The sequence below is a fragment of the Oncorhynchus gorbuscha genome, linkage group LG11 (genome assembly GCF_021184085.1).
Source record: "Oncorhynchus gorbuscha isolate QuinsamMale2020 ecotype Even-year linkage group LG11, OgorEven_v1.0, whole genome shotgun sequence".
NCBI lineage: Eukaryota > Metazoa > Chordata > Actinopteri > Salmoniformes > Salmonidae > Oncorhynchus > Oncorhynchus gorbuscha.
Genome location: NC_060183.1, coordinates 85,989,526 through 86,006,890, shown reverse-complemented (window position 1 = coordinate 86,006,890; position 17,365 = coordinate 85,989,526). Strand labels below are relative to the sequence as shown.

General features: G+C 45.3%; 1 pseudogene; it reads left to right on the top strand.

Moving 5' to 3' along the window:
- LOC124047742 overlaps positions 1-17,365 on the top strand; it is a 114,574-nt pseudogene that overhangs the window by 9,562 nt on the left and 87,647 nt on the right.

The window sequence follows — 17,365 nt, the reverse complement described above, 5'->3', positions numbered from 1 at the left end:
TTATGCCATAGGGCGGCACACAATTGTCCCAGCGTCGTCTGGTTTGGTCGGTGTAAGCCGTCATTGTAAATAAGAATTTTCTCTTAAACTGACTTAAATAAAATAACTTAATAACTTAAATAAATAAATAAAAACACTGTGATTACCTTTGTGCAAAGGAAGGAATTGAAGTCTCCTCCCTGAAAATGGAAACTCTAAGCCAAAAACCCATATTTATCATGACCAAAAAAGAACATTTTTGTTTTCCTACATTTTTTACGATATATTTTTTAATCTGCACACAGGCTTGAAAGTCAATGCACCAGTTTAAGCATCGCCTTCGCCTAATACTGATTTGTCCAAATAATCAATGAGGTAACAAATCTAAGTGAGCCTTGACAGATTTTCACCATTTCATCTGTCCACGAGAAGTGTTCGCTACACCTGCAATAATATGTAATTTGCCTTCGATATCTTAGATTGAAAAACAGGACAATTTACTATTAAAATCGTCAGGCTCAAATTTCATGAACATTTACAAAATGACAGAATAATGGCAGTTAGTTTAATCTGAAACAAAAAATACTAATGAATAATCAAATTGTCTCATCAGGGAGAGACAGCTGAGCTGCTGTGGTTCACTCGGACTGTCCCCATGGGCCCTGGTCAAGAGTAATGATTGTCCCCATGGGCCCTGGTTAGGAGTAATGACTGTCCCCATGGGCCCTGGTCAAGAGTAATTACTGTCCCCATGGGCCCTGGTCAAGAGTAATGACTGTCCCCATGGGCCCTGGTCAAGAGTAATGACTGTTCCCATGGGCCCTGGTCAAGAGTAATGACTGTCCCTATGGGCCCTGGTCAAGAGTAATTACTGTCCCCATGGGCCCTGGTCAAGAGTAATGACTGTTCCCATGGGCCCTGGTCAAGAGTAATGACTGTTCCCATGGGCCCTGGTCAAGAGTAATGACTGTCCCTATGGGCCCTGGTCAAGAGTAATTACTGTCCCCATGGGCCCTGGTCAAGAGTAACGACTGTCCCCATGGGCCCTGGTCAAGAGTAACTACTGTCCCTATGGGCCCTGGTCAAGAGTAATGACTGTCCCCTTGGGCCCTGATCAAGAGTAATGACTGTCCCCATGGGCCCTGGTCAAGAGTAATGACTATCCCCATGGGCCCTGGTCAAGAGTAATGACTGTCCCCATGGGCCCTGGTCAAGAGTAATGACTGTCCCCATGGGCCCTGGTCAAGAGTAATGACTGTCCCCATGGGCCCTGGTCAAGAGTAATGACTGTCCCCATGGGCCCTGGTCAAGAGTAATGACTGTCCCTATGGGCCCTGGTCAAGAGTAATGACTGTCCCTATGGGCCCTGGTCAAGAGTAATGACTGTCTCCATGGGCCCTGGTCAAGAGTAATTACTGTCCCTTTGGGCCCTTTGGGATGTCTCCTCTAACACAAAGTCTCTTCTATAACAAAATGCAGAAGCATCATAATGAGGTTTTCAGCAAGTACCTGCATTCAGGGTGATTTAGCAATTCAGCCGACCTCCATTTATAGCATATTGACTGTTTAGAGAAAAACTTGATATGAGTAGAAACCCAATAGTCTGACGGAGGAGCAGCTTAGTGATCACACCAGAGCCAATGTACACATCCCTAATGGTACCCTGTTCCCTACATAATGCACCAATTTTGACCAGAGCCCTATTCGACAAGGGCCCTATAAATGGAATAGGCTGCCATTTGGGATTCCTTCCAATATGTATCCCTGAGACGGCCAGAAATCTGAGGATGATAGGTTTAATGTACATTATGTATCTGCTCTACTCAGCACCACGGTCAGCAATCTGGACAGAACCCCCATGTGCTTCAGCATCATTGGTCAGCAATCTGGACAGAACCCCCATGTGCTTCAGCATCATTGGTCAGCAATCTGAACAGAGAACCCTGTGGCCAAGTGTCCAACCAGTTAGCAGTGTGTCTCATACAGTATAGACTACTGATCTACATAGAGGCAGAAAATAAGTTTGAATCTTAAGTAACCTGCATGCACATTGTTTGAAGGACAATAGACCAACATACTGTATGAGGTCAAAGCTGTGTGCTGGAAAACCTTGGTAGAGCGTGGGTGAATTTCCTTTCTTTTCTTTGGCTGAAAAATACGTTATCATTGTCAGAAATGCTAGAAAAGATAACACATCGTTGGTTCTGTAATGGACAGAAATGGGCACGTGAGAGCGACTAAATTTAAAAATATATATATTTTAACTGTTCCATCTACAAACTCAGTCAGGAAATGTTTTAATTCCAATGGTCACTTTATGGAAGCTATAGTCTTGTTTTAATCTGACGTCTAGAATTTGTTCTAGGTGGACACAACACCCCTGAACTTCTTAGGGCTAGGCCCCATTTTTTCTCAATTTCTTGTCTGAATGGCGTGCCCAAAGTAAACTGCCTGTAGCTCAGGCCCTGAAGCCAGGATATGCTTATCATTTGTACCATTGGAAAGAAAACACTTTGAAGTTTGTTGAAAAGTTAAAATAATGTAGGATAATATAACACAATAGATATGGTAGGAGAAAATGCAAAGAAAAACAACCAGATTTGTTTTGAGAGAGAAACCATCCTCTTAGAAATGCAAGAGAAAGGTCATATTGAAAATTTGCTCCCTGGATGCAATTCCTTTGGCTTCCACAGGGTGTCAGCAGTCTATGTTCAAGGTTTCAGACTTGTAACTTCAAAAACGAATAAGAAATACCAGTTTTAGTAGAAGTACACATTCTTGGAAATGTGTGTGTGCTCGCTAGATGAAGACAGAAAGCCTCTGCTAAAATCAGTTTCCTATTGAACATACTTGTTTCTGTATGAAATATTATAGTTTGATTACATTTTAGGGGATCTGAGGAGTCAATAGAAACATATTTTGACTTGTTGAAACAAAGTTCAGGGGTAGATTTTTGGATTCCTATCTGCTGAACGAGTGGACTCAAACTCAGAACAACAGACCTTGTCAGCTCGGGGATTTGAACTTGCAACCTTTCGGTTACTAGTCCAACGCTCTAACCTCTAAGTTACCCGCCACCCCGACAGTGCACTAGAACTTCAACAAATTACACAATCATATACTAGACGTTAAGAATATTTTTGGAAGTAAAAACAAACTTTATTCACCGATCCTAAGGATTTTAAAATAAAGGTTCTGGGCCCGGTTCCCCAAAAGTATCTAAGGCTAACTTCATCGTTAGAACCTTCATAGAAGCATTGTTAAAGCATCATAGAAACCGTGTTTCCCCAAAACCATTGTTTCTGAAGTTACACTTGAAAACACTTGTTATATACCGACTGCCTCAGACTACTCATAGAACGGCGAGTTCATTGTCAGCATTGCCGTGGGACGAGGTTTAGGGGTGCTGTGATCTTTTCAGCGGGTGCTGAGATTTCTTTGTCAAGGGGTGGGGGTGGGTGCAGAATTATTATTTTTAGCCTGTGTCGGTCCACTAATACAGGACTTGTAAAGGCCCAGTGCACTATTTCTGGGATTGTTTTATTTTATTTTTGTTTTATTATAATTATAATTATTTATTTTTATCCAGCGGCTATGGTCGTTAGATTAGTATTTTCTTTACAGCGTAAAAATATCTCTGTTAAACATAGACTCAAGATGTTTATCTGTCTCTTTGTGACCGCCGATAACTTCACAATGAAGTTGACTACAAATACAAAGTTGACATCAGACTTGCCTCTGCCTAGAGCCTCCAAATCACTAAGTCTGCCCCTGCTTGGAAAAACATTGTGTGTTGGATACCATTCCATTCACTCCATTCCAGACATTATTAAGAGCTGTCCTCCCTCCCATCACTGCAGTCAGTGGAAGGGCCTTGAATACCAGCAGGTCCAACAGGCTACCACTTGGCTGAGTTTGACATTTAACAGAGACAGAGGCTCAGCCCAAGAGAAGAGACAGAAGAGGTTCAACCCTCCCTTTGTGTTCTAGTATAAAGCTGTGGTATCCAGTGATATGAGGTAACTGGTGGCAGTACACTATAACACAATAATCCTGGGCTTCAAACCTCAATTACCATGGAGAGATGTAGTGCCCCTAGAGAGGAGACACCAGAGAGATGTAGTGAGGAGAGAGGAGACACCAGAGAGATGTAGTGTCCCTAGAGAGGAGACACCAGAGAGATGTAGGGCCCCTAGAGAGGAGACACCAGAGAGATGTAGTGCCCCTAGAGAGGAGACACCAGAGAGATGTAGTGTCCCTAGAGAGGAGACACCAGAGAGATGTAGGGCCCCTAGAGAGGAGACACCAGAGAGATGTAGTGCCCCTAGAGAGGAGACACCAGAGAGATGTAGTGTCCCTAGAGAGGAGACACCAGAGAGATGTAGTGTCCCTAGAGAGGAGACACCAGAGAGATGTAGTGTCCCTAGAGAGGAGACACCAGAGAGATGTAATGTCCCTAGAGAGGAGACACCAGAGAGATCTAGTGTCCCTAGAGAGGAGACACCAGAGAGATCTAGTGTCCCTAGAGAGGAGACACCAGAGAGATGTAGTGTCCCTAGAGAGGAGACACCAGAGAGATGTAGTGTCCCGAGAGAGGAGACACCAGAGAATCCCGGGAGACAGAAAGAGACACCAGTTTAACAACAACTGTAGTAGATTCCCCATCTATCCTCTTTCCACTATCCTGAAAATTGAGAAATAAACCAGCTGACAAACATATGAACAACTGACTAACAGCCTCAAATGTAATTCACAAATGTATTACAAAAAGGGTTCAGAGATGTGTGCCAACTGTTCCACATGAATGACAGTAGCTGATGGCGTCAGCTTAGCTATAAAGACAGTAGGGGACACCATCAGCTATAAAGACTGTAGGGACACCATCAGCTAAAAATACTGTAGGGACACCATCAGCTATAAAGACTGTAGGGACACCATCAGCTATAAAGACTGTAGGGACACCATCAGTTTTAAAGACTGTAGGGACACCATCAGCTATAAAGACTGTAGGGACACCATGAGCTATAAAGACTGTAGGGACACCATCAGCTATAAAGACTGTAGGGACACCATCAGCTATAAAGACTGTAGGGACACCATCAGCTTTAAAAGCTGAAGGTACACCATCAGTTTAAAGGGCTGTAGGGACACCGTCAGTTATGAAGACTGTAGGGACACCATCAGCTTTAAAGGGCTGTAGGGACACCATCAGCTTTAAAGGGCTGTAGGGACACCATCAGCTATATAGACTGTAGGGACACCATCAGCTTTAAAGGGCTGTAGGGACACCATCAGCTATAAAGACTGTAGGGACACCATCAGCTTTAAAAGCTGAAGGGACACCATCAGCTATAAAGACTGTAGGGACACCATCAGCTTTAAAAGCTGAAGGGACACCATCAGCTTTAAAGGGCTGTAGGGACACCATCAGCTATAAAGACTGTAGGGACACCATCAGCTTTAAAAGCTTAAGGGACACCATCAGCTATAAAGACAGTAGGGGACACCGTCAGCTAAAAAGACTGTAGGGGACACCATCAGCTAAAAAGACTGTAGGGACACCATCAGCTATAAAGACTGTAGGGACACCATCAGCTTTAAAGGGCTGTAGGGACACCATCAGCTATAAAGACTGTAGGGACGCCATCAGATATAAAGACTGTAGGGACACCATCAGCTATAAAGACTGTAGGGACACCATCAGCTTTAAAGACTGAAGGGACACTATCAGCTATAAAGACTGTAGGGACACCATCAGCTATAAAGACTGTAGGGACACCGTCAGCTTAAAGGGCTGTAGGGACACCATCTGCTATAAAGACTGTGGGGACACCATCAGCTATAAAGACTGTAGGGACACCATCAGCTTTAAAAGCTGAAGGGACACCATCAGTTTAAAAGCTGAAGGACACCATCAGCTATAAAGACAGTAGGGGACACCGTCAGCTAAAAAGACTGTAGGGACACCATCAGCTATAAAGACAGTAGGGGACACCGTCAGCTAAAAAGATTGTAGGGACACCATAAGCTATAAAGACAGTAGGGACACCATCAGCTATAAAGACTGTAGGGACACCATCAGCTTTAAAAGCTGAATGGACACCATCAGCTATAAAGACTGTAGGGACACCATCAGATATAAAGACTGTAGGGACACCATCAGCTATAAAGACTGTAGGGACACCATCAGCTATAAAGACTGTAGGGACACCATCAGCAATAAAGACTGTAGGGACACCATCAGCTATAAAGGCTGTAGGGATACCATCATCTTAAAGGGCTGTAGGGACACCATCAGCTTAAAGGGCTGTAGGGACACCGTCAGCTATAAAGACTGTAGGGACACCATCAGCTATAAAGACTGTAGGGACACCATCAGCTATAAAGGCTGTAGGGACACCATCAGCTTAAAAAGCTGTAGGGACACCATCAGCTTTAAAGGATGTAGGGACACCATCAGCTAAAAGACTGTAGGGACACCATCAGCTATAAAGACTGTAGGGACACCATCAGCTATAAAGACTGTAGGGACACCATCAGCTTTAAAAGCTGAAGGGACACCATCAGCTTTAAAGGGCTGTAGGGACACCATCAGCTATAAAGACTGTAGGGACACCATCAGATATAAAGACTGTAAGGACACCATCAGCTATAAAGACTGTAGGGACACCATCAGCTTTAAAGACTGAAGGGACACTATCAGCTATAAAGACTGTAGGGACACCATCAGCTATAAAGACTGTAGGGACACCGTCAGCTTAAAGGGCTGTAGGGACACCGTCTGCTATAAAGACTGTAGGGACACCATCAGCAATAAAGACTGTAGTAACACCATCAGCTATAAAGGCTGTAGGGACACCTTCATCTTAAAGGGCTGTAGGGACACCATCAGCTTTAAAGGCTGTAGGGACACCATCAGCTAAAAAGACTGTAGGGACACCATGAGCTATAAAGACTGTAGGGACACCGTCAGCTTAAAGGGCTGTAGGGACACCGTCTGCTATAAAGACTGTAGGGACACCATCAGCAATAAAGACTGTAGGGACACCATCAGCTATAAAGGCTGTAGGGACACCGTCATCTTAAAGGGCTGTAGGGACACCATCAGCTTAAAGGGCTGTAGGGACACCATCAGCTTTAAAGACTGTAGGGACACCATCAGCTAAAAATACTGTAGGGACACCATCAGCTATAAAGACTGTAGGGACACCATCAGCTATAAAGACTGTAGGGACACCGTCAGCTTAAAGGGCTGTAGGGACACCGTAAGATATAAAGACTGTAGGGACACCATCAGCTAAAAAGACTGTAGGGACACCATCAGCTATAAAGACTGTAGGGACACCATCAGCTATAAAGACTGTAGGGACACCATCAGCTTTAAAAGCTGAAGGTACACCATCAGCTTAAAGGGCTGTAGGGACACCGTCAGTTATGAAGACTGTAGGGACACCATCAGCTTTAAAGGGCTGTAGGGACACCATCAGCTTTAAAGGGCTGTAGGGACACCATCAGCTATATAGACTGTAGGGACACCATCAGCTTTAAAGGGCTGTAGGGACACCATCAGCTATAAAGACTGTAGGGACACCATCAGCTTTAAAAGCTGAAGGGACACCATCAGCTATAAAGACTGTAGGGACACCATCAGCTTTAAAAGCTGAAGGGACACCATCAGCTTTAAAGGGCTGTAGGGACACCATCAGCTATAAAGACTGTAGGGACACCATCAGCTTTAAAAGCTTAAGGGACACCATCAGCTATAAAGACAGTAGGGGACACCGTCAGCTAAAAAGACTGTAGGGGACACCATCAGCTAAAAAGACTGTAGGGACACCATCAGCTATAAAGACTGTAGGGACACCATCAGCTTTAAAGGGCTGTAGGGACACCATCAGCTATAAAGACTGTAGGGACGCCATCAGATATAAAGACTGTAGGGACACCATCAGCTATAAAGACTGTAGGGACACCATCAGCTTTAAAGACTGAAGGGACACTATCAGCTATAAAGACTGTAGGGACACCATCAGCTATAAAGACTGTAGGGACACCGTCAGCTTAAAGGGCTGTAGGGACACCATCTGCTATAAAGACTGTGGGGACACCATCAGCTATAAAGACTGTAGGGACACCATCAGCTTTAAAAGCTGAAGGGACACCATCAGCTTTAAAAGCTGAAGGGACACCATCAGCTATAAAGACAGTAGGGGACACCGTCAGCTAAAAAGACTGTAGGGACACCATCAGCTATAAAGACAGTAGGGGACACCGTCAGCTAAAAAGATTGTAGGGACACCATAAGCTATAAAGACAGTAGGGACACCATCAGCTATAAAGACTGTAGGGACACCATCAGCTTTAAAAGCTGAATGGACACCATCAGCTATAAAGACTGTAGGGACACCATCAGATATAAAGACTGTAGGGACACCATCAGCTATAAAGACTGTAGGGACACCATCAGCTATAAAGACTGTAGGGACACCATCAGCAATAAAGACTGTAGGGACACCATCAGCTATAAAGGCTGTAGGGACACCATCATCTTAAAGGGCTGTAGGGACACCATCAGCTTAAAGGGCTGTAGGGACACCGTCAGCTATAAAGACTGTAGGGACACCATCAGCTATAAAGACTGTAGGGACACCATCAGCTATAAAGGCTGTAGGGACACCATCAGCTTAAAAAGCTGTAGGGACACCATCAGCTTTAAAGGATGTAGGGACACCATCAGCTAAAAAGACTGTAGGGACACCATCAGCTATAAAGACTGTAGGGACACCATCAGCTATAAAGACTGTAGGGACACCATCAGCTTTAAAAGCTGAAGGGACACCATCAGCTTTAAAGGGCTGTAGGGACACCATCAGCTATAAAGACTGTAGGGACACCATCAGATATAAAGACTGTAAGGACACCATCAGCTATAAAGACTGTAGGGACACCATCAGCTTTAAAGACTGAAGGGACACTATCAGCTATAAAGACTGTAGGGACACCATCAGCTATAAAGACTGTAGGGACACCGTCAGCTTAAAGGGCTGTAGGGACACCGTCTGCTATAAAGACTGTAGGGACACCATCAGCAATAAAGACTGTAGGGACACCATCAGCTATAAAGGCTGTAGGGACACCTTCATCTTAAAGGGCTGTAGGGACACCATCAGCTTTAAAGGCTGTAGGGACACCATCAGCTAAAAAGACTGTAGGGACACCATGAGCTATAAAGACTGTAGGGACACCGTCAGCTTAAAGGGCTGTAGGGACACCGTCTGCTATAAAGACTGTAGGGACACCATCAGCAATAAAGACTGTAGGGACACCATCAGCTATAAAGGCTGTAGGGACACCGTCATCTTAAAGGGCTGTAGGGACACCATCAGCTTAAAGGGCTGTAGGGACACCATCAGCTTTAAAGACTGTAGGGACACCATCAGCTAAAAATACTGTAGGGACACCATCAGCTATAAAGACTGTAGGGACACCATCAGCTATAAAGACTGTAGGGACACCGTCAGCTTAAAGGGCTGTAGGGACACCGTAAGATATAAAGACTGTAGGGACACCGTCAGCTATAAAGACTGTAGGGACACCATCAGCTATAAAGACTGTAGGGACACCATCAGCTTTAAAAGCTGAAGGTACACCATCAGCTTAAAGGGCTGTAGGGACACCGTCAGTTATGAAGACTGTAGGGACACCATCAGCTATAAAGACTGTAGGGACACCATCAGCTATAAAGACTGTAGGGACACCGTCAGCTTAAAGGGCTGTAGGGACACCGTAAGATATAAAGACTGTAGGGACACCATCAGCTATAAAGACTGTAGGGACACCATCAGCTATAAAGACTGTAGGGACACCATCAGCTTTAAAAGCTGAAGGTACACCATCAGCTTAAAGGGCTGTAGGGACACCGTCAGTTATGAAGACTGTAGGGACACCATCAGCTTTAAAGGGCTGTAGGGACACCATCAGCTTTAAAGGGCTGTAGGGACACCATCAGCTATATAGACTGTAGGGACACCATCAGCTTTAAAGGGCTGTAGGGACACCATCAGCTATAAAGACTGTAGGGACACCATCAGCTTTAAAAGCTGAAGGGACACCATCAGCTATAAAGACTGTAGGGACACCATCAGCTTTAAAAGCTGAAGGGACACCATCAGCTTTAAAGGGCTGTAGGGACACCATCAGCTATAAAGACCGTAGGGACACCATCAGCTTTAAAAGCTTAAGGGACACCATCAGCTATAAAGACAGTAGGGGACACCGTCAGCTAAAAAGACTGTAGGGGACACCATCAGCTAAAAAGACTGTAGGGACACCATCAGCTATAAAGACTGTAGGGACACCATCAGCTTTAAAGGGCTGTAGGGACACCATCAGCTATAAAGACTGTAGGGACGCCATCAGATATAAAGACTGTAGGGACACCATCAGCTATAAAGACTGTAGGGACACCATCAGCTTTAAAGACTGAAGGGACACTATCAGCTATAAAGACTGTAGGGACACCATCAGCTATAAAGACTGTAGGGACACCGTCAGCTTAAAGGGCTGTAGGGACACCATCTGCTATAAAGACTGTGGGGACACCATCAGCTATAAAGACTGTAGGGACACCATCAGCTTTAAAAGCTGAAGGGACACCATCAGCTTTAAAAGCTGAAGGGACACCATCAGCTATAAAGACAGTAGGGGACACCGTCAGCTAAAAAGACTGTAGGGACACCATCAGCTATAAAGACAGTAGGGGACACCGTCAGCTAAAAAGACTGTAGGGACACCATCAGCTAAAAAGACTGTAGGGACACCATAAGCTATAAAGACAGTAGGGACACCATCAGCTATAAAGACTGTAGGGACACCATCAGCTTTAATAGCTGTAGGGACACCATCAGCTTTAAAGGCTGTAGGGACACCATCAGCTTTAAAGACTGTAGGGACACCATCAGCTATAAAGACTGTAGGGACACCATCAGCTATAAAGACTGTAGGGACACCATCAGCTTTAAAAGCTGAAGGGACACCATCAGCTTTAAAGGGCTGTAGTGACACCATCAGCTATAAAGACTGTAGGGACACCATCAGCTTTAAAGGATGTAGGGACACCATCAGCTAAAAAGACTGTAGGGACACCATCAGCTATAAAGACTGTAGGGACACCATCAGCTATAAAGACTGTAGGGACACCATCAGCTTTAAAAGCTGAAGGGACACCATCAGCTTTAAAGGGCTGTAGGGACACCATCAGCTATAAAGACTGTAGGGACACCATCAGATATAAAGACTGTAGGGTTACCATCAGCTTTAAAGACTGAAGGGACACTATCAGCTATAAAGACTGTAGGGACACCATCAGCTATAAAGACTGTAGGGACACCGTCAGCTTAAAGGGCTGTAGGGACACCGTCTGCTATAAAGACTGTAGGGACACCATCAGCAATAAAGACTGTAGGGACACCATCAGCTATAAAGGCTGTAGGGACACCATCATCTTAAAGGGCTGTAGGGACACCATCAGCTTTAAAGGCTGTATGGACACCATCAGCTAAAAAGACTGTAGGGACACCGTCAGCTTAAAGGGCTGTAGGGACACCGTCTGCTATAAAGACTGTAGGGACACCATCAGCAATAAAGACTGTAGGGACACCATCAGCTATAAAGGCTGTAGGGACACCGTCATCTTAAAGGGCTGTAGGGACACCATCAGCTTAAAGGGCTGTAGGGACACCATCAGCTTTAAAGACTGTAGGGACACCATCAGCTAAAAATACTGTAGGGACACCATCAGCTATAAAGACTGTAGGGACACCATCAGCTATAAAGACTGTAGGGACACCGTCAGCTTAAAGGGCTGTAGGGACACCGTAAGATATAAAGACTGTAGGGACACCGTCAGCTAAAAAGACTGTAGGGACACCATCAGCTATAAAGACTGTAGGGACACCATCAGCTATAAAGACTGTAGGGACACCATCAGCTTTAAAAGCTGAAGGTACACCATCAGCTTAAAGGGCTGTAGGGACACCGTCAGTTATGAAGACTGTAGGGACACCATCAGCTTTAAAGGGCTGTAGGGACACCATCAGCTTTAAAGGGCTGTAGGGACACCATCAGCTATATAGACTGTAGGGACACCATCAGCTTTAAAGGGCTGTAGGGACACCATCAGCTATAAAGACTGTAGGGACACCATCAGCTTTAAAAGCTTAAGGGACACCATCAGCTATAAAGACTGTGGGGACACCATCAGCTATAAAGACTGTAGGGACACCATCAACTTTAAAAGCTGAAGGGACACCATCAGCTTTAAAGGGCTGTAGGGACACCATCAGCTATAAAGACTGTAGGGACACCATCAGCTTTAAAAGCTTAAGGGACACCATCAGCTATAAAGACAGTAGGGGACACCGTCAGCTAAAAAGACTGTAGGGGACACCATCAGCTAAAAAGACTGTAGGGACACCATCAGCTATAAAGACTGTAGGGACACCATCAGCTTTAAAGGGCTGTAGGGACACCATCAGCTATAAAGACTGTAGGGACGCCATCAGATATAAAGACTGTAGGGACACCATCAGCTATAAAGACTGTAGGGACACCATCAGCTTTAAAGACTGAAGGGACACTATCAGCTATAAAGACTGTAGGGACACCATCAGCTATAAAGACTGTAGGGACACCGTCAGCTTAAAGGGCTGTAGGGACACCATCTGCTATAAAGACTGTGGGGACACCATCAGCTATAAAGACTGTAGGGACACCATCAGCTTTAAAAGCTGAAGGGACACCATCAGCTTTAAAAGCTGAAGGGACACCATCAGCTATAAAGACAGTAGGGGACACCGTCAGCTAAAAAGACTGTAGGGACACCATCAGCTATAAAGACAGTAGGGGACACCGTCAGCTAAAAAGACTGTAGGGACACCATCAGCTAAAAAGACTGTAGGGACACCATAAGCTATAAAGACAGTAGGGACACCATCAGCTATAAAGACTGTAGGGACACCATCAGCTTTAATAGCTGTAGGGACACCATCAGCTTTAAAGGCTGTAGGGACACCATCAGCTTTAAAGACTGTAGGGACACCATCCGCTATAAAGACTGTAGGGACACCATCAGCTATAAAGACTGTAGGGACACCATCAGCTTTAAAAGCTGAAGGGACACCATCAGCTTTAAAGGGCTGTAGTGACACCATCAGCTATAAAGACTGTAGGGACGCCATCAGATATAAAGACTGTAGGGACACCATCAGCTATAAAGACTGTAGGGACACCATCAGCTTTAAAGACTGATGGGGCACTATCAGCTATAAAGACTGTAGGGACACCATCAGCTATAAAGACTGTAGGGACACCGTCAGCTTAAAGGGCTGTAGGGACACCGTAAGCTATAAACACTGTAGGGACACCGTCAGCTAAAAAGACTGTAGGGACACCATCAGCTATAAAGACTGTAGGGACACCATCAGCTATAAAGACTGTAGGGACACCATCAGCTTTAAAAGCTGAAGGGACACCATCAGCTTAAAGGGCTGTAGGGACACCGTCAGTTATGAAGACTGTAGGGACACCATCAGCTTAAAAAGGGCTGTAGGGACACCATCAGCTTTAAAGGGCTGTATGGACACCATCAGCTATATAAAGGGCTGTAGGGACACCATCAGCTATAAAGGCTGTAGGGACACCATCAGCTTTAAAGGGCTGTAGGGACACCATCAGCTATAAAGACTGTAGGGACACCATCAGCTTTAAAGGCTGTAGGGACACCATCAGCTATAAAGGCTGTAGGGACACTGTCAGCTTTAAAGACTGAAGGGACACTATCAGCTATAAAGACTGTAGGGACACCGTCATCTTAAAGGGCTGTAGGGACACCGTCAGCTATAAAGACTGTAGGGACACCATCAGCTATAAAGACTGTAGGGACACCGTCAGCTTAAAAGACTGTAGGGACACCATCAGCTATAAAGACTGTAGGGACACCATCAGCTATAAAGACTGTAGGGACACCATCAGCTTTAAAAGCTGAAGGGACACCATCAGCTTTAAAGGGCTGTAGGGACACCATCAGCTATAAAGACTGTAGGGACACCATCAGATATAAAGACTGTAGGGTTACCATCAGCTTTAAAGACTGAAGGGACACTATCAGCTATAAAGACTGTAGGGACACCATCAGCTATAAAGACTGTAGGGACACCGTCAGCTTAAAGGGCTGTAGGGACACCGTCTGCTATAAAGACTGTAGGGACACCATCAGCAATAAAGACTGTAGGGACACCATCAGCTATAAAGGCTGTAGGGACACCGTCATCTTAAAGGGCTGTAGGGACACCATCAGCTTTAAAGGCTGTATGGACACCATCAGCTAAAAGACTGTAGGGACACCGTCAGCTTAAAGGGCTGTAGGGACACCGTCTGCTATAAAGACTGTAGGGACACCATCAGCAATAAAGACTGTAGGGACACCATCAGCTATAAAGGCTGTAGGGACACCGTCATCTTAAAGGGCTGTAGGGACACCATCAGCTTAAAGGGCTGTAGGGACACCATCAGCTTTAAAGACTGTAGGGACACCATCAGCTAAAAATACTGTAGGGACACCATCAGCTATAAAGACTGTAGGGACACCATCAGCTATAAAGACTGTAGGGACACCGTCAGCTTAAAGGGCTGTAGGGACACCGTAAGATATAAAGACTGTAGGGACACCGTCAGCTAAAAAGACTGTAGGGACACCATCAGCTATAAAGACTGTAGGGACACCATCAGCTATAAAGACTGTAGGGACACCATCAGCTTTAAAAGCTGAAGGTACACCATCAGCTTAAAGGGCTGTAGGGACACCGTCAGTTATGAAGACTGTAGGGACACCATCAGCTTTAAAGGGCTGTAGGGACACCATCAGCTTTAAAGGGCTGTAGGGACACCATCAGCTATATAGACTGTAGGGACACCATCAGCTTTAAAGGGCTGTAGGGACACCATCAGCTATAAAGACTGTAGGGACACCATCAGCTTTAAAAGCTTAAGGGACACCATCAGCTATAAAGACTGTGGGGACACCATCAGCTATAAAGACTGTAGGGACACCATCAACTTTAAAAGCTGAAGGGACACCATCAGCTTTAAAGGGCTGTAGGGACACCATCAGCTATAAAGACTGTAGGGACACCATCAGCTTTAAAAGCTTAAGGGACACCATCAGCTATAAAGACAGTAGGGGACACCGTCAGCTAAAAAGACTGTAGGGGACACCATCAGCTAAAAAGACTGTAGGGACACCATCAGCTATAAAGACTGTAGGGACACCATCAGCTTTAAAGGGCTGTAGGGACACCATCAGCTATAAAGACTGTAGGGACGCCATCAGATATAAAGACTGTAGGGACACCATCAGCTATAAAGACTGTAGGGACACCATCAGCTTTAAAGACTGAAGGGACACTATCAGCTATAAAGACTGTAGGGACACCATCAGCTATAAAGACTGTAGGGACACCGTCAGCTTAAAGGGCTGTAGGGACACCATCTGCTATAAAGACTGTGGGGACACCATCAGCTATAAAGACTGTAGGGACACCATCAGCTTTAAAAGCTGAAGGGACACCATCAGCTTTAAAAGCTGAAGGGACACCATCAGCTATAAAGACAGTAGGGGACACCGTCAGCTAAAAAGACTGTAGGGACACCATCAGCTATAAAGACAGTAGGGGACACCGTCAGCTAAAAAGACTGTAGGGACACCATCAGCTAAAAAGACTGTAGGGACACCATAAGCTATAAAGACAGTAGGGACACCATCAGCTATAAAGACTGTAGGGACACCATCAGCTTTAATAGCTGTAGGGACACCATCAGCTTTAAAGGCTGTAGGGACACCATCAGCTTTAAAGACTGTAGGGACACCATCCGCTATAAAGACTGTAGGGACACCATCAGCTATAAAGACTGTAGGGACACCATCAGCTTTAAAAGCTGAAGGGACACCATCAGCTTTAAAGGGCTGTAGTGACACCATCAGCTATAAAGACTGTAGGGACGCCATCAGATATAAAGACTGTAGGGACACCATCAGCTATAAAGACTGTAGGGACACCATCAGCTTTAAAGACTGATGGGGCACTATCAGCTATAAAGACTGTAGGGACACCATCAGCTATAAAGACTGTAGGGACACCGTCAGCTTAAAGGGCTGTAGGGACACCGTAAGCTATAAACACTGTAGGGACACCGTCAGCTAAAAAGACTGTAGGGACACCATCAGCTATAAAGACTGTAGGGACACCATCAGCTATAAAGACTGTAGGGACACCATCAGCTTTAAAAGCTGAAGGGACACCATCAGCTTAAAGGGCTGTAGGGACACCGTCAGTTATGAAGACTGTAGGGACACCATCAGCTTAAAAGGGCTGTAGGGACACCATCAGCTTTAAAGGGCTGTATGGACACCATCAGCTATATAAAGGGCTGTAGGGACACCATCAGCTATAAAGGCTGTAGGGACACCATCAGCTTTAAAGGGCTGTAGGGACACCATCAGCTATAAAGACTGTAGGGACACCATCAGCTTTAAAGGCTGTAGGGACACCATCAGCTATAAAGGCTGTAGGGACACTGTCAGCTTTAAAGACTGAAGGGACACTATCAGCTATAAAGACTGTAGGGACACCGTCATCTTAAAGGGCTGTAGGGACACCGTCAGCTATAAAGACTGTAGGGACACCATCAGCTATAAAGACTGTAGGGACACCGTCAGCTTAAAGGGCTGTAGGGACACCGTCAGCTATAAAGACTGTAGGGACACCATCAGCTATAAAGGCTGTAGGGACACCATCAGCTATAAAGACTTTAGGGACACTGTCAGCTTAAAGGGCTGTAGGGACACCGTCAGCTATAAAGACTGTAGGGACACCGTCAGCTATAAAGACTGTAGGGACACCATCAGCTTAAAGGGCTGTAGGGACACCATCAGCTATAAAGGCTGTAGGGACACCATCAGCTATAAAGACTGTAGGGACACTGTCAGCTTAAAGGGCTGTAGGGACACCGTCAGCTATAAAGGCTGTAGGGACACCATCAGCTTTAAAGGGGTGTAGGGACACCATTGCTTAAAGGGCTGTAGGGACACCATCAGCTATAAAGACTGTAGGGACACCATCAGCTATAAAGGCTGTAGAGACACCATCAGCTATAAAGGCTGTAGGGACACCATCAGCTATAAAGGCTGTAGGGACACCATCAGCTATAAAGGCTATAGGGACACCATCAGCTATAAAGGCTGTTGGGACACCATCAGCTATAAAGGCTGTAGGGACACCATCAGCTATAAAGGCTGTAGGGACACCATCAGCTATAAAGACTGTAGGGA